The sequence below is a fragment of the Amyelois transitella genome, chromosome 15 (assembly GCF_032362555.1).
Source record: "Amyelois transitella isolate CPQ chromosome 15, ilAmyTran1.1, whole genome shotgun sequence".
NCBI classification, from domain to species: domain Eukaryota; kingdom Metazoa; phylum Arthropoda; class Insecta; order Lepidoptera; family Pyralidae; genus Amyelois; species Amyelois transitella.
This window is the reverse complement of record NC_083518.1, coordinates 8,551,036-8,572,656: the sequence shown is the minus strand read 5'-3', so window position 1 is coordinate 8,572,656 and position 21,621 is coordinate 8,551,036.

The window sequence follows — 21,621 nt, the reverse complement described above, 5'->3', positions numbered from 1 at the left end:
GTTGAGAAACATCTTGAATACTAAGTTTTAGAACTGCCTCGTACATAATAATTTATGTGAATTTTTATAACAGCATAAAGTAAGACATGGCGATTTAAAATTTTAGAGTTTTAACTTCTTTGTATTTTATGGGTCTTGGTGCAAGGCTAAGTCTGTATTTTAAGCTGTGAATTTTACTTTGGTGTCCTTCTTTCTTTGTTACATCATTGTAACATTTTTACATACCTACAGTTCACTGAGCCGTGTAAATTTCTTACAAATAGGCAAGAACTAATGCAAATATTTCTATGAACTCAATAAAAGACGATAAAAATTAAAGTAAACTAAAGCAGTTAATGCCCACATTCCCACAGAGCCCTAGACATTTTTTAAAGAAAAACAAAACAAATTTCAAAATAGGCAAGAACTAATGCAAATATTTCTATGAACTCAATAAAAGACGATAAAAATTAAAGTAAACTAAAGCAGTTAATGCCCACATTCCCACAGAGCCCCAGACATTTTTTAAAGAAAAACAAAACAAATTTCAAAATAGGCAAGAACTAATGCAAATATTTCTATGAACTCAATAAAAGACGATAAAAATTAAAGTAAACTAAAGCAGTTAATGCCCACATTCCCACAGAGCCCCAGACATTTTTTAAAGAAAAACAAAACAAATTTCAAAATAGGCAAGAACTAATGCAAATATTTCTATGAACTCAATAAAAGACGATAAAAATTAAAGTAAACTAAAGCAGTTAATGCCCACATTCCCACAGAACCCCAGACATTTTTTAAAGAAAAAAAAAAACAAATTTCAGATTATGGAAAAAAAAACTTAATTCCTACGTCCACTAGTTCAATAGTCTGAAAAGGCGATATATAGTCTTAACCCCTAACCGATAAGACCTAAGTACCAAGACTTGTAGGACACGTTTTAGCTGAATGCTGGATTCATGGTGAGTGTCAAATTGTTATAACATACAATCATCTCTATACCTTGGTAGTACGCTTGTCTGGGCCACAGTAGGTCCCGGGTTCGAATCCCGGCCAGGCCATGATAAGAAAAGAACTTCATCTGATTAGCCTGGTCAAGACCCGCATACATCCTACTAATATTATAAATGCGAAAGTTTGCGAGTATGTCAGGATGTCAGTATGGATATGTGTTACTCTTTCACGCAAAAACTACTGAACCGATTACGATGAAATTTAGTATATAGGTAGCTGATGACCCAGAATAACATATAAGCTACTTTTTATCCAGGAGTTCCCGCGGGATTTATAGGGTTTCCATGCGAACGAAGTCGCGGGCGGCCTCTAATATTTTCATGAAATATAGTATCGTTGAGTTAGTATCACGTAACACAAGTTTCGAACTTACTTCGAGGCTTACTCAATCTGTGTAATTTGTCCCGTATATATTTATTACGTTGACCTATAATATTGCGGTTATAACAGATCGCTTAGTATTAAGCAGATAACATTGCGGCTGCGGTTATCCCTGTTCCTAACGTCGATCGGAGGAAGATATGGGAATTATGTCAATGGCACTGACGTTTTCCAGGTAACATGCGACTTTGTGCTGCTATATCTTACGAGAATGTCGGTGGTCAAGCGGTTGAGTTATTAAACTAACATACATACATAAACTCACGTCTATATCCCTTGCGGGGTAGACAGAGCCAACAGTCTTGAATAGACTGATAGGCCACGTACAGCTATTTGGCTTTAAGATAGAATTGAGATTGAAATAGTGACAGGTTGCAAGCCCATCGCCTAAATAGTTGCCTTTTACGACATCCATGGGAGAGAGATGGAGTGGTCTTATTCTTTATCTATTGGTGCCGGGAACCACACGGCACACATGCTAATTATATTAAGATTTGTTATTGTTATATATGTTTGTGTTTGTAGCATTGTCGAATAAGCATTTTATCTATCTACCTGTCTATCTAGGTGACGATTCAACTAAGACTACCGCCATTATCATTATCCCCTGCTATGTTTTCGCAACAATCTTTCTGTCTATATTTTAAGACATCGATAAAAATTAAAACTTCGACATAAAAATTTATGCAAAGACAGAGAATCGATGTCGCCTAAATCCGACGGAACGATTTTGTAATCCAACGAAGATAATTTGTTTTTAATACGATTCGGGGATTACCATGAAAATGATTCCGCTAAATCCTTTCGGAAGCACCTTCGTAATAACTCCGATGGGTATTTTATCAATGGAATCATTTCCGCCTCATAAAACTCAATCGGCACGTTTTTCTTAAACTGAATAGCATTTTTGATAATTCCTAAGTCTTTATTATCTTTATTTATATAATATTTTATTCTTAGTGAGCTAGAGATATGGTTTTTCAGTCGTGATTAATGTATAAATAATTGAATGCATTCAGTCACCATACGACCAAACTACGAAACCTCGAAGAGTTTATTAGTAGAGTAAGGAAGTAATATGAAAGACATTTCTCCAGCCTCAATTTTTTAACAACTGTTCTAGTAATTAGTTCTCATAGTTACTCTAAGTTCGTCTAGTTCTAGTTTTGTTAGGTACAGCCTACCCTTCCGGGGAAGACGCATGATTATTTGTATGTAGCTCAAATAATTTATTATATTATTATGTATGTATCATAATTGGATATACAAATAAAATAATTCTTTAATCTCATATAAGTTTGTTGTATTTAAATAACCTAGTCACATAACATGAGTGGAGTAAAAATTTATCAGCGGTTCTATAAGAATTGTTTTAACATCATTATCAGTACAAAGAAGTTATTATGTTTGTATGTATATCCGTTTAACCGCTTAGATCAAAACCAATGTAAACATAATTGGTACAACACAATATTCAGAAGTGTTAATTTAATTGAACGAAATGTCTTTACCCAAGTAAGTTACCGATCCAGTGCACATTGCTGGCCTAATTTGGAACTAAGACTAGAATCTCCGTGTGTAGGTATCCTAGGAATGTACATACGACAGCACTGCGAATGTGTTCAATTCGAATATTCATGGGCAGGCCTTAGAGTTGGTATTACACATTGTTTTAATAAAAGTGCGCAATACGAATGAATGATAGCTGGTTAACTAAGGAAATGACTGAAATTAGTCAAAGTATTGAGTAAGATACAAACATATCATCACGATTATATCCCTTGCGGGGTAGACAGAGTCTTGAAAAGCAGTCTTAATAAGACCAAATGACCACGTTCAGCTGCATGGCTTTATAATGGAATTGAGATTTAAATAGTGATTGTAAAATAAATCAATTTGTTGCCGTTTAATTAATACAATAAGGAAGACGCGTGGGACTTACGCGCACATATCTGACTTTTTATATGCTTCTTTCGATCATTTTGACCTGGTCTTTATTGACGACAATTCAATCTGTCTTTGAGTAACAAACTTCATAAATATTGAAGCCTTTGTGATGTACAGTCATCATTATACACGGATAAGACTTTGTCTTGTCTACAGTTTCTTCAGTATTAAGTGCATTGGCTTGCATATCATCAATTCTTCCCCAAATAGCCTGCAGGCTTCCGGAAGTCATGAGCGTGTCTTCGTAGACGGCATCAGTGCAAGGTTTACGTCACGTCTATATCGCTTGCGGGGTAGACAGAGCCAACAGTCTCGAAAAGACTGAAAGACCGCGTTCAGCTGCATGGCTTCATGATGGAATTTAGATTCAAATAGTGACAGGTTGCTAGCCTATCGCCTACAAGAGGAATCCCAAGTTTATAAGTCTATCCCTTAGTCGCCTTTTACGGCATGCATAGGAAAGATATAGAGTATTCTAAAGTGACGGAAACCACACGGCCATGGTATTTTCACTTACTATAATATAAAGTATTCATATATGTTATTATTATGTGATAGCAGGTATAGTATGAAATTAGTATAAATATGGATGTATGCCTTTACCCTGTCCATACAAATATGGCCCTTGACATCCGAATCATAATTAATTAACATGTTTGTTTTGTTGACTGTACGCCATTGCGGATGGAACTAGGCATGGTAAAGGAGCGTTAGAATATTCATGACTTACTTACATGACTGGTAGATCGATCGGAACAGCTAGGAATATCTGAATACTATTTCATACGAGACTTGTCCGAGTCTAATGTAAAACTAGCCTTATATTTATTTTGGGAACTTTGGTCATAAACAGGTATGTGAAATTTTGAGAAATAGAAATCACGTCATTAGCGTCATACCGTAAAAATAGAAATCACATCATTTTTGTGTGGTTCTCGGCACCAATATAAAAAGAATAGGACCACTCCATCTCTTTTCCATGGATGTCGTAATGGTTGATTTAGATATAGACTTATAAACTTGGGATTCTTCTTTTAGGCGACAGGTTAGCAACTTGTCACTATTTGAATATGAGTACTTTTATACTATTTAGAAAATATCGCATGAATTTTCTATGAAAATCCTGATAAAAATCTACTATATTTTTATAGCCGCTCTCAGTTTAAAATGAAGCCTAGTAAAAAATAACGTAGTTACGCGTGTGCTAGAACTTTTAGCACTATAAAGTTCTGGCAAGTTTCTATTTCAGTGACCGAATAAATTTATAAAAAAAAAATTGAATATTCAGCTAAATACATACATATAATTACGTCTATATGCCTTGCGGGGTAGACAGAGCCAGCAGTCTTGAAAGACTGACAGTCCACGTTCAGCTGTTAGGCTTGATGATAGAATTGAGGAATCCCTATCAGAATTACATTTTCGCTGAAATCTAAACATAAAACAGTAAAAACATTTTGTCTGTACATTTATTATTTTTAATTGAAATGGATAAAGGGACACTTAGAATGAATAATAGAAAGCAAATTTTTTTTTTGAATTTTTTGTCTGTCTGCCTGTATGTATGATCACGCTTATCTCCGAAAGTACTGAACCAATTTACTTAAAACTGTCACCAATTGCTTTGTGTTAACTCAGAAAAACATTTAAAGTTTGTTTCATCAAAATCGGTTCACTAAAAAATAAGTAATCGTCATTTGATTGAACTCAAGAACGCATGAGTTTACACGGAAAGATTCGAAATTTACGAGGACGAAGTCGCGGGCAACAGCTAGTTTAAAATAATTAGCTTATACTGTTTATTCGATACAGCCTGGTGTTAGACAGACAGACGGACGGACAGCGGAGGCTATGTAAGTAATAGGGTCCCGTTTATACCTTTTAGGTACGGAAACCGTAAATTAAGACTAAAGTATCCTTAAAAACCTAAACGAAATCAAGTGGAATATTAATGAACGCTAAACTCGTTGATGCAAGTTTCCGATACTTATGAAAATTTAATTTTATAATCTAACAGGGCTATCGTCGTCGGTTTATTAATAAAATTGTGATTAATGATTCTCAATATACATACATATGATCACGTCTATATCCCTAACGGGGTAGACAAAGCCACCAGTCTTGAAAAGACTGATACGCCACGTTTAGCTTTGGCTTTAAGATAGAATTGAGATTCAAGTAGTGACAGGTTGCTAGCCCATCGCGTATAAGAAGAATCCCAAGTATATAATCTATCTATTAGTCGCCTTTTACGACATCCATGGGAAAGAGATGGAGTGGTCCTATTATTTTTTCCACGGGAACCACATGGCACTCAATATATCTATATATAGGTAGTATTTCTAAAAAAAGAAGTGAAAAGTCATCGTTGAAGTATCCACGTTAATATCAAATTAACGAGGATACTTCAACGATGACTTTTCAATCTCTCTACTGGCTCTGTCTACCCCACAAGGGATATAAACATGACTATATTAAATGTATGTACGATGATACTTGCATAAACTTTTAATTTGTATAATTTGTTTTTCGCAAAAATTCAAAAACATTAAAATAAAGAATGTCTTAGTCAAATAGGTACTTAAAAGTATCACGTTGTATGAAATTTTTCAATCTTAGAAAAAGTAAATTTTCTTTTATGTCATATTAAAATAAATGTGTTCCGTTTTATTATTGGTTTATTAGTGAATTATAATAAGTATATGATTATAATTTCAATGGCATTTATTCAAATGGCATTTATTCTTATAATTAATGAATACGAAAAATGTTACATTGGTCTTTGTCACCATAACTTGTTCCGTGTGGCTCCCGGCACCAAAACAAAAAAGAATAGGACCACTCCATCTCTTTTCCATGGATGTCGTAAAAGGCGACTAAGGGATAGGCTTACAAACTTGGGATTCTTTTTTAGGCGATGGGCTAGCAACCTGTCACTATTTGAATCTCAATTCTATCGTTATGCCAAATAGCTGAACGTGGCCATTCAGTCTATTCAAGACTGTTGGCTCTGTTTACCCCGCAAGGGATATAGACGTGACCATATGTATGTATGTATGTATAAATAGATAAATAATTTTAAAAATAATTTTCTTCACTATCAGCCCTAAGAAGTAAACAATCAGCGGGCCCTGCTCAAACACGAACTTCCTCGGCGACTAGTTGAGAACCGCATTTTAACTTCCAATAAACTGTATCGATCATAATTCAAATTAATTCCTCACTTTGTGTTGTAAGTTTAACTTCTCTGAGTAGAAAAGTGTTAAAATATATCCCTTGAGGGGTAGACAGGGCCAGCAGTCTTGAAGCACTGATAGGCCACTTTCAGCTTACAGGCATAATAATATAATTGAGATTCAAATAGTGATAGTTTGCTAGCCCATCGTCTAAAAGAAGAATTCCGTTTATAAGCATATCCCTTAGGTAGTTAGACTTTTACGACATTCGTGGAAAAAAAAATTGGAGTGGCCCTTTTTTGATATTGGTGCCGAGAACCACACGGCACTGTCGGTGAAAAAATATGTGGAAAGTGAATAAAAAATTGCAAAATTTTTCAATTAAGGCCATATACCTATCGTTATATACATACATACATAAAATCACGCCTCTTTCTCGGAGGAGAAGGCAAAGACTATGTCCTTCCACTTGCCACGATCTCTGCATACTTCCTTCGCTTCATCCACATTCATAACTCTCTTCATGCAAGCTATATATATTATCTTGGCGTTCATGGCTACTATGTCTCTTTTTGGATTCTTTCCCCAGAACCTGCTTATGACCAGGATCTTACAACTTTATGGACTCCACAGGAATCGGCCAAACACAAATCGACTCTTGTCTGACCTCCGTGACACCGAAAAGTATTCGTATTTGACTTAGTGATCGAATTGATATTCAAATAGTGACAGGTTGCTAGTCAGGAGAACGGTGATAAATAATGATTTTTTCCAAAAAAAAAAGAGGACAATTTTAACGCCTTGAGTATACTAAAATTGTATTTACAGAAGCAATCCTTTATGTTACACAGTTTCTCGGATTCGAGTCCGCTATATATATTGAAAATGTATTGGATTTTAGATAGAGGACAATATATTGATGATAATGGCCCGAAGCTCCATATTTATTGCGTTTAAATTTAACTTTTGAATCAAAATGTTGCCATTTAAATCATGTATGTTTGCATTAGATCTTCTATTTGCAGTTAAATATGATGAATTTTTATCTTTCTCGAGGGAATACAAATATTAAATTTTTGTATGTTTTTAAAATCAAATTTGTGACTGATTAATTTATCTGTGTGTTCTATGAGGTCTATTCTATATTATACCCAAGGTTTCCACGATAAGACCCAATTTTCCGAATCTCCATAAAATCCAAAATAGCATTGTAAAATTGTACAAATATGCTTACAATGCTGAAACGGTGAGCGTCTCAAATTCTAACAAAATCCATCGTTATAAAATTCATCAAACTGCAAACTCCTGCTTACTTTGTACACTGCATTATTCCGTGGTACGCTCATAAAGTATCCCAAGATTCAAAGTAGTAGCGTAACGAAAATGTCTCTGAAATTCACCAAAAACTTAACAGAGAAATATCAACTTTGAATCCGATGTATCAGGTTTCAATTTCGAACTTATTACTCTTATAAAGATCGATTCAACGTTGTACGTTGGAATAGTGTTGCCGCTTAATAGTTCTATTTATTATAAAATACTATCGATAGAGCAATACTATTGGTAAAGAAGAATTCTGCAGATTAGTTCCGGACTGTTATGAATAATAGACAAACAATATACATACATATAATCACGTCTATATCCCTTGTGGGGTAGACAGAGTCAACAGTCTTTAAAATATTAATAGGCCCCGTTCAGCTGTAACAATAGTGTTGCATCGTTATTTTATAGGAATCGATTGTATCAATAGTAAAATCAACATTGCAATTCAATGCAATATGATATTATCCGTATTTTAGATGAATACGTACTATGGCTGGCAGAAAATATGATGTTTTTCTTCTTCATTAATTCTATCTATTGTCATCTAATTTTTATAAGCTTATCCCTTAGTCCTCTTTAACGATATCGATGCGAAAGAGATGGAGTGGTCTTATTCTTAAGTAATATAATGCAATTTTCCAGACAGCCTTTATAAGACATCCGAACGATAGAAGATCAACTATCGATAGTCAAACTATCGATAGGCTAGCAACACTAGTTGCAAGTGAACCAATTTGGGTGATTTTGTTGAAGGAGCATTTGGGAGCCTGTTACTGCTGCCTGCATCCTTGTTGCCAATTAAAAGTGTGATTTATCGCTTTCATACTGTAACTAGTTTTCGTGCAAACCCCAATTTCGTTTTTTCATAGGTTACTTGATTGAAGTCAGGTTATTTGTTTTTTTTATTTACATCAATGCATGCTTTGGAAAAACAACAAGATGATGTTATTAACACTATCTCTGAATCTTAAATCCATTATTAAGCTATTTAACTGAACGTGCCCTTCGATTCTTATTATTATTAACTCTGTTCACCCAGTAGAGAATAAAAATGCAATAACACGATTTTTATATATGCAGTTTTTACTTTACTAACTGGCTTGTTGGTTGATTTTTATTAGTTACAGTTATAGTTCAATTTCTAAATCTGTTTCTCTTGGCTTATAGAAATAATTTAATGATATCTCATATGTTGTTATAAAAAAAACATCTTTTTCGTCACAATACATACCTACATACATACATATAATCACGTCTTTATCCCTTACGGGGTAGGCAGAGCCAACAGTCTCGCAAATTCTAAAAGGTCACGTTCAACTGTTCGGCTTAATGATAGAATTGATATTCAAATAGTGACAGTTTGTTAGCTCATCCACCGAAAGAAGAATCCCAATCTTAAAACAATTAAGCTAATAATCATCTATTATGTTCTAGACCTTATTTACTTGATCGAAAAAGGGATACTAATTGGATAAACTCATTACAATGTAGGCAATAAGATTAACGGAAACATTTTGATCCGTTCAGACGGACTGTAATTCAGTTTCAAAGTAAATAGGACACGGTCTTGTTCTATTAGATTTTGTCTCAATCTCTTCATTTTGGGATCTAAACGCTTTTGTCGTCGCGTGAGATTTAGTATAGTGGGTATTGTAGTTTCTATAAGGATAAAAAGTACTTGTTGTAGGAGATTGGGTCTAGTTGCAAAGAAATATAGATACATACATATAATCACGTCTATATCCATTGCGGGTTTGACAGAGCCAGCCAGTCTTGAAAATACCGATAGACCACGTTCAGCTGTTTGGCTTAATAATAGGATTGAGATTCAAATAGTGACATGTTCCTAGCCCATCGCCTAAAAGAAGAATCCTAAGTTTATAAGCCTATCCCTTAGTCGCCTTTTACGACATCCATGGGAACGACATGGTGTGCTCCTATTCTTTTATTTATTAGTGCCGGGAACCACACGGCAAAGAAATTATACAAACTATATGACGTCTTTCCCCATCACGGTATCGACAGTGTCAAAAAGACTAGGTGACGTTCAGTAAGATGACGAGATGATAGATAAGAGATTCAAATGAAGCTGAACGTGGCCTTTCAGTCTTTGTGAAATGAGCTCTGCCTTCCCCGCAAGGGATACAGACGTGACTATATGTATGTCTATACGATTTCCATGAAATTAGCTTACATAAAGGACACAGCGTAATTTTCACTCAAGAGGAGCCGCCGGCTGAAGCTAGTAATTAATAAACTATGACATGACTTTCATATTTCATACGAGACTTATTTACAATACAACAAAGGGTATCCGAAACGGCCCCGAAGGATTGAATTAATTCACCCGGGACGGATGTAGTGGGCTAGTTGTCAGTTATATTGTACTCTGATTTTAGTGTCTCCAAAACAATGGCGCTTCAAAGCCTTTCTTGACAAATGAGAGTGAGGTACAGTTCCGTAATCCTCTAGTACCGATGAGCGGTGACTCACGGGGTTTAAATTCATCGTTTCAGTTTTTAAGACTCTGTTTATGTATCAATAAACTTGGGATTCTTCTTTTGCTAAGCCATCGCCTGCAAGAGGAATACTAAGTTTGAAAGCATATACCTCATCGCATTTTACGACATCCATGGGAGATTTATGGAGTGGTTCTTTTGTTGATACTTAATTGAAAAGTGATTTTTCAACATAATGAATAATATATTGTAAATAAATATTAATATTATATATTATTAAAATATATAAATTGTAGGCAGACAGACATAAGCCAAAAAAGTTAATTTTTAATTGAAACTGTAAGATAAAACGTTTGGTTTATTCCACTTTGATCACCTGGGTGATGTCATATGGGTGATACAATTCCACATTTTGTTTTCCTGTTACCTGATGCCAAATAACCCGGGAGGTCAAAATTCGCAAGAGTTAAACTATAATTATTCGTTTCGTTAAATCACCTGGGTTAAAAATTCAATACGGTTTAAGTTGAACACAAATGAGAACTTAAAGTTTGTCTAAACTGAAAAACTGCCATAAAAGGCGACTAAAGGATAGGCTTTTAAACTTGGGAGTCTTTTTTTAGGCGATGGGCTAGCAACCTGTCACTATTTGAATCTCAGTTCTATCGTTACGCCAAACAGCTGAACGTGGCATCAGTCTTTTCAAGACTGTTGACTCTGTCTACCCCGCAAGGGATATAGACGTGATTATATGTATGTATGTAAACTGATAACACCATCACAAAGTTATATATTTCTAGTCAGCTCATTTCAGATATCAACTCATGTGCGTGCATATTTCCCGAAGCGATTTCTTTGATCGGAAATAAGTCGTGATCCCTCAAATCTCACGCACTTGATTTTTGGTATAAATATATATCATATATGTATATATATATGTATATGTGGACAGCAAGACGACCCCTAAACCTTTCACAACTTAATCAAAAATTTCATTCCGCTCATGTTAGAACAATGCTTTTGACATATAAAACTCGATGATTCGGAAAAGCCAATCTAATTTTATTCCGAGCCAATAGTTTCCAATTAGCGACCTTTTTTGTCCATATAGTCAAGCGTGACCGGGCGCAAAACTACTGGAAATTATTGCGGGAAACTCATGGGAAAAAAGTTGCGGAAAATTAGTTCCATTTTCGGGACGGAAGTAATCTGGACTGAGGGTACGTGGCTGAAAAAAAATATTGGGAGATCGCTAACTCAGATATATGAAATTGAGGCAAATACGATGGTTTTAAGAGTGTACAACTCTACGGTGTATATGTAGAACTTTCACATAAACACATATATATGATCAAGTCTTTATCCCTTGCGGAGTAGACAGAGCCAACAGTCTTGAAGATACTGATAGGGACGTTTAGCTCTTTGGCTTCATTTAAATTAGATCAAGATGAGAGTGTTGATTGAGATATTGAAGTAGTGACACGATGCTAGCCTATCTCCTAAAATAAGAATCCCATGTTTACAAGCGCATCCCTTTGTCGCCTTTTACGATATCCATGGGAAGAGATGGAATGGTCCAATCCTTTTTTTGTTAGTGCCGGTAACCACATATGTAGAACTTTAAAAGATTTATAATATCCGGATGGATAAACAAACAAAATCTGTCTAATACTCGTACATAAAAAATAAAGACATGATTAAGTATTATTATAAATCAAAAAACTATCCAGGGATCGTGGCATGGCAAGTGGAAAGATGAATACTCTGCCTACCTATTCGAAAAATAGGTACCTATAACTTTATGTATGGTATCAAAGGACGAAGGCCTCAGACATTTATCGTTAGTAATGTCGTCTCGTTAGAGTTAGTATCTCGTAACACAAGTCTCGACCTTACTTCGAGTCCCGTATATATTTATTATATTCATCTACCCTTTGTCAAATAATAAGCCCGCAAGCATATGAATTCGAAGACTATCGTGCACTTAAGATACATTTTAGTAACATTAGAATCCTAAATACGCACCACTTAAGAAACAGACTATACAGAATTAGCCCAAACAAATTGCTTGGCAAATTAAGCGACCTTGTGTCCACTTATGTGGTACCAAATACGTAAGCCCTACACGAGCCTAAAATTACAAATTGATAAATATATAGATGAGTAACTGGTAAAAATCAATATCTTATAACCACCTATCAACCTTCTGGTTATTGTCACTGAGTCATGCAAGATGCTTTCTCATTTCCTCTCTAAGAGTACCTTTTTTGACTGCCTATAAAATCTTTTTTGTGTCCCTTTAGTTCCTTATTACTCATCCCCTATTCGGGAAGGACTGAAAATACAAGTTACGCCTCAGGTAGCCATGCAATCGCCGAATGGTTAAAAAAAACATGGTGTTCAAGTAAATAAATGTATATGTGTAGACATGATCCAAAATGTGCCAAGTGGTTCCCGGCTCCAATACAAAAAAGAATAGGACCACTCCATCACTTTTCCATGGATGTCGTAAAAAGCGACTAAGGGATAGGCTTACAAACTTGGGATTCTTTTAGGCGATGGGCTAGCAACCTGTCACTTTTGAATCTCAATTCTGTCATTAAGCCAAATAGCTGAACGTGGCCATTCAGTCTTTTCAAGACTGTTGGCTCTGTCTACCCCGCAAGAGATATAGACGTGACCATATATACATATGTATGTATGATCCAATATAGATAAGTTCCCTTGCAAAAGTTGCGGAGTCAGACGGGAGTCAATTGGTAATAATAATCCCGACTTACCTAGTCCAGTATCATGGTCAAAGGCATACCCAGAGTCACTCCTTAGAGAGGTTTAAATGTAAACAGATTGTACTTATAGTAGGAGGAAGAAGAACGAATCTAGAAAATTTCTGTTGTCAGTGTGTCACATTTGTAGTCTCATTAATTCCAATTAAAAGGTTTTCAGAGTAACCGCAGACAAGATGAGTTACTGGCGGAGACTTATATATATATAATTCGAGGGTAACTATTAATTTGCTCTAATTTTACTAACTATTACATTTTGTTCATGATTTATGTACGTGATAACATCATGAGACCAAATAATTTGAATTTTTGAGGCTCCAACGGTGAGGGAAAACATCGTGAGGAAACCTACACATTCAGGCCACTAGATGTGTAAACATGGATTTAATACAGGTTAGGTTTACCTGTAAAGGTTGCGGATGTCAGATAGGAGTTGCTTCGTGTAAAAATCTGACTAACCCAATCTAAGAATTATGGTCAAAGGCATACCCCGAGCTCCTCTTCTGAGTGGTGATAATGTAACCAAGTCTAAAGCCAGAAGAATAATATAAGTTGAATTTTTGATGCGATTTGTATTCACATCACTAATAATATTAATAAGTAATTCTACTATTTAAATGGAGCCTAGGGTGCGCCATTGGCTAATTTAATCTTCAAAATAACTCATTTATTTCAATGTAACTTGTATTTTACATCACAAAGAACCGCAACGCAAACAGTTAGCGATACATCACTATGAAACAAAAAGAAAACTCTGCGATAGTGCCGCTCTGAAGAGAAACAAGTAAACAACTTTAGCTACTATTTGGGGAACAAATAGCGACGTTCCAGCGTTCTCAAAAGAGAATTTACGGGATCGAGTTTTCTACGTGCGACTAGATTTTTATGTAAAATTGATTTGGATGATGTGGACAGAAAGTCTTAAATGTTTTTATCTTTATGATTTTATATTTTTTTTTAGTTATGAATGTGGATGAAGCGAAGGATGTATGCAGAGATAGTAGCAAGTGGAAAGAGGTAGTCTCTGCCTTCCCCTCCGGGTAAGAGGCGTGATTGTATGTATGTATGTTTTTATCTTTCTGACGTTAGTGTCAATTACACAATACTTACCTATACAGGGAAAAAGAGCGCTAACAGGAGACACTGATTTCACTGGGTATGTATTAACCTGACCCTTCTACTCTTAAATCATCCATCAAGCTACCTTGAAGAAGGCTTCGGAAAAGATGAATTAAAACACCTACTCAAAAGACCAGATAAAATACACTACTTGAATAAATAAACCCATTAATGCCAACAATAAAAAGCTTTCTTCATTTTACACACGAACAAACCACGCTAACATTAGCTTTAAACAATAAAGAACAGTTTTTATACAGCCACATTCATACACTGCGGAGTTATGGTTTTAATTATTTTTTCAATATTTTTCCTTTTGAAACATTGGCCGTTATTGGTGGGAAAATAACAGACGACTGAAATTTATGGCGAAGTAAAACAAATCGTACTATTGCATTTATAAATAGTGTTTTAGGGTACTGTTTGAACTTACAGCTCACGGTTTTTAGTTAATAATTAAATTCGCGACGGAAAACCAAGTAAAGATCCTTTCTAGAGGGGTAGACAGAGATTACATTATATCCACTAGCCACTAGATAGATAGAGACAAATCACTTGCAATGGCGGACTTATCCCATGACGAGATCTGTTTCAGTCAACCGGCAAACAATAAAAGAAGTAGATAATTCAGTAAAAAGCGGCAAGATACCATAGTAGATATTTTGCATACCACCATTTTCTTCTTAATATTAACAAGAATAATCAAATCTTCTCTTAATTAATCACAAGTTTCTAACCTTTCCCATTAACTTTCTCAAAAATGAAACAGATAATTTAACAAAAGACGAATGAAGTCTTAGTGGAAAGCTAGTATAAATCTCTCGAGAACGTGGTCGTGTTAAATAATCTTGTGTGATAACAAAACCTAATATACTAGGGAACCCTTGCTGTTTAAGAAGCCACCTGACCAGAATAAAAATGTAACGGAAGTGTCACCCTGTCACAGATGTAATTATATACATAAAGTGATAAGATCCCTGGCAATAGGTCAGGTCAAAAGTACGCGAACCTGAAAGGTTGCATGAAGAGACTTAATTAGATGAAGCGAAAGAAGTATGCAGGGATCGTGGCAAGTGGAAAGATGTAGTCTCTGCTTACCTCTTACCGTAAGAGATGTGTTTTTATGTTCATATTTATTTATGATAAGATTCTTAGGCTTTTAGGTTACACAGATGAGACGATTAAGGGATAGGCTTATAAACTTGAGATTCTTCTTTGAGGCGATGGGCTAGCAACTTGCCACTATTTAAATCTCAATTCTATCATTGAGCCAAACAGCTGAATGTGGCCTATCAGTCTTTTCAGGACTGTTGGCTCTGTCTACCCCGCAAGGGATATAGACGTGACTGGTTGTATGTATTATTTATTTATTTTAAATGGAGTATATAGATATATGTATGAATCTTGTGAAACACAACGATAATAAAAAATAGAGACATGAATACTTACTTAAGCTCTCTTCTGTCGCTACTATATTTTATGTTCGTACAGTTATTGCCGCCATAAATTTTTATTTACAACCGCTAATGCACGACTCCGGTCAGTTGGAACTGCATCTATATTGATATTATCTTACCTGTTGTGTCCTGACTAGAGGTAGTTAAATGTTCTTGTGTTTGTGTTTATAATTTCCTATTTAATGATAAATCAATAGAAGGGTTATTATCGCTTTAGGTTTCTATACCAAAGTAAAAGGCGAATAAGGGATAAGCTTATAATTTAAGATTCTTCTTTTAGAATAGCAACCTGTCCCTACTTGGATCTCAATTACATCATCATAAAACTGTAGCCTTTTAGTTTTTACGTGACTGTTGGCTCTGTCTACCTCGTAAGGGCTAAAGACGTATTTTTATGTTTGTAAATATGTACCAATGAACAAAGCACAAAATATTTTTCACAATTTTTGTAGATGTTTGATGATAAATGTAGAACCATAAGGTTTATCTCGGGAATTCTTAACTACCTCATACATTCATATCACCAAAACCGTTTTAGCGGTTTATTAGTAAAGGCGCGTGCACACTTAGCGCTGAAAATACAAGAACTTATCAGATAAAATAAATGTGCCAAATAATATTAAGAATTTTTGCATCAAAAACATAATGAAACCGTTCATAGTCTGCGCGCGTAGCTTCGTAGATACGATCGCTACGCCGTAGACGTATCGTAGCTGTGTCTTGCTACACTCGTAGCCGCTACGAATTTTAAAATCACTGTTATCAAAACGATTTCTATTTCTGCTAAAATTGTTTCGTTCGAAAATTCCTTATAAAATATCAGAACGTGATAGCAATCATGATAGTGTTATCAGAATAAACATATTGTCTAATATTTCGATGGCCTCTATGGCGCAGCGGTAGCGCGTTTGTTTATGAAGCAGTATAAGACCCAGGTTCGAATCTAGGCCAGGGCATGGTATGAACTAACCTTTTCTGGTTGGTCTGGATCTTGGATGTTTATTTATATAAGTATACCAACTTTTCTACTATCATTACTAATATAATGAATGCGAAAATTACAAAAACAATAAACCGATTTTGGTGAAATTCGGAATGAAATTCCATCATAAACCCATACAGCTACACATGGTCTTTCAGTCTTTTCAAAACTAATTGGCTCTGTCTATCCCGCAAAGGATACAGATGTGACAAAATGTATGTTTGTTTGTAGAATTATCATCATTATCTGTTTTGCTTGTTAAAAATTTTGAATGCTCACATCGCGCTCCGGCTGAAACTTTTTGATATATCGTTAAAGAAAACTTCAGCGAAAGTTTGGTCATTCTCTTTAAACATACATACATATAGTCACGTTTTTATCCCTTGCGAGGTAGATAGAACCAACACTCTTTAAAAAAACTAAAAGGCCACGTTTAACTGTAAACCATTATTTTTTTCATTTATTAATGCGGCATTCACTTGGAAAATCAACAATAGCATTCATTGTGAAGACCAAAGTATTAAAATGCTGGCGTACAATGCACTTGACAAATGACATCCCGTTCGTGGCTTCCAAGAAATAAGAAGACTTTATTATTGTTTATCGCGGACTACATAGTCTGCAATGGCAGACTCGTACGCTAAAGCAAATTTTATTTGTGAAACCTTTATTAATTTCCTTTTTTTTATAAAATATACAACCTGTTTTTCGTCCAGGTCGCTTAAGCGTAACCTGTGGAAACTACGATTATCCAGACTTATCAAAGTTATGCCGTTTGGTTCCCGGGTGTCGTGTGGTTCCTAGCACCAAAAGAAAAAAGAATAGGATCACTCCATCTCTTTCCCATGGATTTTGTTAAAGGCGACTATGGGATAGGCTTCTATACTTAATGACTTTTGGTTCCGTCTACCCCGCAAGGGTATATTTCCGCATATACGTGATTTTATGTGTCCCGTGACAGTTTTTATAGCCATTACTACTACATCAAACTGAAAATAATAACATACTTTCATATCTTTGCCTCTTTAAGAGTAGACGTAGCTTATGACAATTTCATAAGAGGCTACAGTGTGTTCTTGCCTTTATTGATATTGATAAGACATAATAAAAATTCTAGCTTTATCTAAATTATATACAGCATTCAAATCTGCAATTTTTCAATTGACCATAACGTCTATCTCCCTTAAACAATTTTGACGAGATAAGCTTATGACGAAATAAACAACACTCATAATAAATAAAGTATGTAATCCAAATACGAAAACCGTGTTTAAATCCGTTAATAAGTTTTGAAGTTATAACGTCCCAGACTGACAGACAGGCAGACATAAATTCCAAAAACGGTTTTTCTTTTTTGTTTCTGTTTCTCTTCCTTTTTAATTCTTCTTATTTATTATTCTATATTCTGTATTAGATATTTTTCAAAAAAAAAACTGATTAGAGGCGACCCTATCAGGTTTTTTTCCTAAATATCTAATGTCACTCGATTTTTGCTGTCATATTTTATACTAGAGGCCGCCTGGGTCTTCGTCCGCATGGAAACCCTATCGATCCCGCGGGAATTCCGGGATAAAAAGCCTATATTTTATTCTGGGTCTTCAGCTACCTACATACCAAATTTCATTGTAATCGGTTCAATAGTTTTAGCGTGAAAGAATAACAAACATCCATATTGACATCCTGACATACTCATAGACTTTTGCATTTAAAATATTAGTAGGATTTGTTGTATTTGTCCAACAACTTCATACTACATTGTACCAACAGTATACATAACTCATTTCAAGAAATCCATTGTATGAAACTGTTTCAGTATAAGTCCGCTTGTAAATACTTACAGTTTGGATAGGGAATAAAAGAATTGACAATGTAACAATAGTGGTAGAAGTTTACATTTTCCCAACTTTTGTCGAGTAAGTATGGCGAGGGTGTAATCTTTGCCAAATCGGTATTGGCGTACTGAGAAATCTCTTAATTTTTTTTGGGAATTATGAGGTGGGAATAATAGGGTGTTCTAAGCCAGCTTTATTTACATCGAACAAACGTTTGTTTGTACGTACAAAGTAACATCATTTAGTGCTACACGACGTACCTAACAAATTGATTATAAATACTAATAATAAATAAAGAATAAAATTAATATTTACAAATAAAATAAAGATCCAAACGCCGCGAGCCAGCTTAGTTCACGGTACATATTTCCGCAGTCACCCCTTACGAGTCAGCTTCCCTATAATAGGAGGTGAGTAATACAGAACTAAAGGGACAGGCAAGGAATTTTTTAGAGAGTCAAGAAGAGATGATGAGAAAAGAACTTTTTCTGATTGGTCTGGGTTTTGGATGTTTATCTATATAAGTATTTATTATAAAATATAGTATCGTTGAGTTAGTATCTCGTAACACAAGTCTCGAACTTACTTCGAGGCTTACTCAATTTGTGTAATTTGTCCCGTATATATTTATTTATTTATATATTTTATTACTAGGCCCGATCGGAAGGTTGGTAGAGCCTTGAATGGTGGTGAGATAATTACGTCGCATGTTACGGGAAATATTCTTAAGTCTCGAGAACTATACAGTATGCAATTTTGAAATATTTATGCTTACAGTTTACACAGAACACCATGTAAACAAGTTAAGAATTTTTTAAAAACATCTGCTGCTGTTTTTGAAAAGATTCGAGGTGGCTCGCTTCGAAATCTGAGTGTGGGAATATAAGCATACTAGTTTGTTTGTTATATTTTTACTGCACAGAAATTTACACAGTTATAGTCATAAAAGAAATAAATCACTTGCAAATGCCGGATTTATCTCGTGAAGGGATCTCTTCCAGTAAACGGCAAACAATGAAGGAACTAGATAACTAAGTAAAACAAAGCGACAAGTCACTGTGTTATTAGCAATAATTTAATAATAAATTCTCGCCCGCGGCTCCGCTTTTGTGGAAAATAACCTTCTCCACATCACATACTATATGTACTTATGCAAAATTTTATGGAGATCGGTTCAGTAGTTTAACTTAAAAGATAGACAATCAAACACACTTTGTTTTTCTATGTCAACTAGTAATGTTTAATTTAACGTTAAGTTTTTGTAGACATGTGTATGTATTAGATAGCTTTTCTGTAGCGAAATTTGTGGAAGTGTTAAGAAGAGTATACCAACAAGTTAATATTATTAATATTTTAATAAGCCCCCAGGAAAGCCGAAGTAAAGCACCCACATTATCTTAAATTGTAATAAGTTAAATTTTTTCGATATTTTTTTACCAAATTTATGGAGCAAAATAAGACAAATTACAATGCAATTTGCAAAGAAATTGTAGATTAAAAAATGACTCAATCTATTTTATTTTATTTAAAAACATTATTCTCAACACTCACTCACAAGTTTAAACAACGAGTAATCTATCATACCAATTGCAAACTGAAGGAATTGTTACAACAACAGAAATCGCGAACTCAATTCAGCGGTGAAATAAATTGCAACTACAACTCAGAGCTATTTCATTTTCCAGCTGGGAAAATGTACTTTTGCTCATTTTTAAGTAAGTGTGTGGTACAGTGCGGTGGAAAATATCTCGCTTGAACTTTGTCTGAATTACAAGGTGTGTGGATAATCGTATTTTTTGCTATATGGGAATCATTAAGTGCCAGGTGGTTCCCGGCACCAATACAAAAAAGAATAGGACCACTCCATCTCTTTCCCATGGATGTCATAAAAGGCGACTAAGGGATAGGCTTATAAACTTGAAATTCTTCTTTTAGGCAATGGCCTAGCAACCTGTCACTATTTGAATCTCAATTCTATCATTAAGCCAAATAGCTGAACGTGGCCATTCAGTCTTCAAGACTGTTGGCTCTGTCTACCCCGCACGGCATATAGACGTGACCATAATGTATGGGAAACATTAAGAACGTCCTGGCAAAGGGTCAGGTCAAGAGTGCCCGAAACTGCCTAACGCGAAGAGAGTTATGAATGTGGCTGAAGCGAAGGAAGTATGCAGAGATCGTGGCAAGTGGAAAGATGTAGTCTCTGCCCACCCCTCCGGGGAAAAGGCGTGATTTCATGTATGTATGTATAGGAAAAATGTATGATGGACACACGCGCTTGTTTCCCGAAGCATTAGGCAAAATAAAAATTCTCCTCTTGACCGATTTATATAATTTGTTTCATCCAAATGAATCTCTATATTCATGTTTGTCGATTTAGGGTACCTACTCTTTACTCAACTTACAGTTTCATACATAGTGTTAAGACGCTGTTATTCATGAGAGCAGACAATACATTCACACAAATTCCAATTTCATAATTAGTAGTTAAAATTTTATTTTGCTAGAATTTGTCTGAAAAATATTGCAACAATCTGAGTTTTAGGGATGTATTTCTAATTAACATGCTTCTAATAAATCATTATAAATTGCAAATACATTATGATAACGCTGCAAAGCACTCAATATCTTAAGTTATACAGGGAAGCAACGAAACAATGAATTTATTGTCCAAGTTTTAGTGCACTGAGCGCCCGTACTACTTGGGTCCGCATTTACACCAGGATCTTCCGCCAGGCTAGATGTTATGCCTGGGAAATCGCTCCGAAGATGTTGAGTCAATGTCATTTCACTTTTAGGTAGGTTTTTTTTTATTGGAATAGGTTTTAAAATGTTAATTTATACACCCTCTGACATTCTTATTATTTGAAATTTCTGACCTTTCCCCACTCTTGACGTGGGGCTGGCATAGTATGTTAGTTTTTTATTTAATTCTGTCATTTGCCATCTCACTGGTCACTCCTTTCCCACTCATACTTTCCTTTACGCTGTCCATCCATCTCCTTTTCGGTCTTCCCCTATTTCTAAAATCTTCCAATACGACCTTTGACATTACGTTTATAAATCGTTTGATATCAATAGGAAATGATTCTTATTTGAAGTTGGTTCTTCATTAATTCACCATAAATGAATGGATGTCCAAAATGCACTAATGTCGTCTATA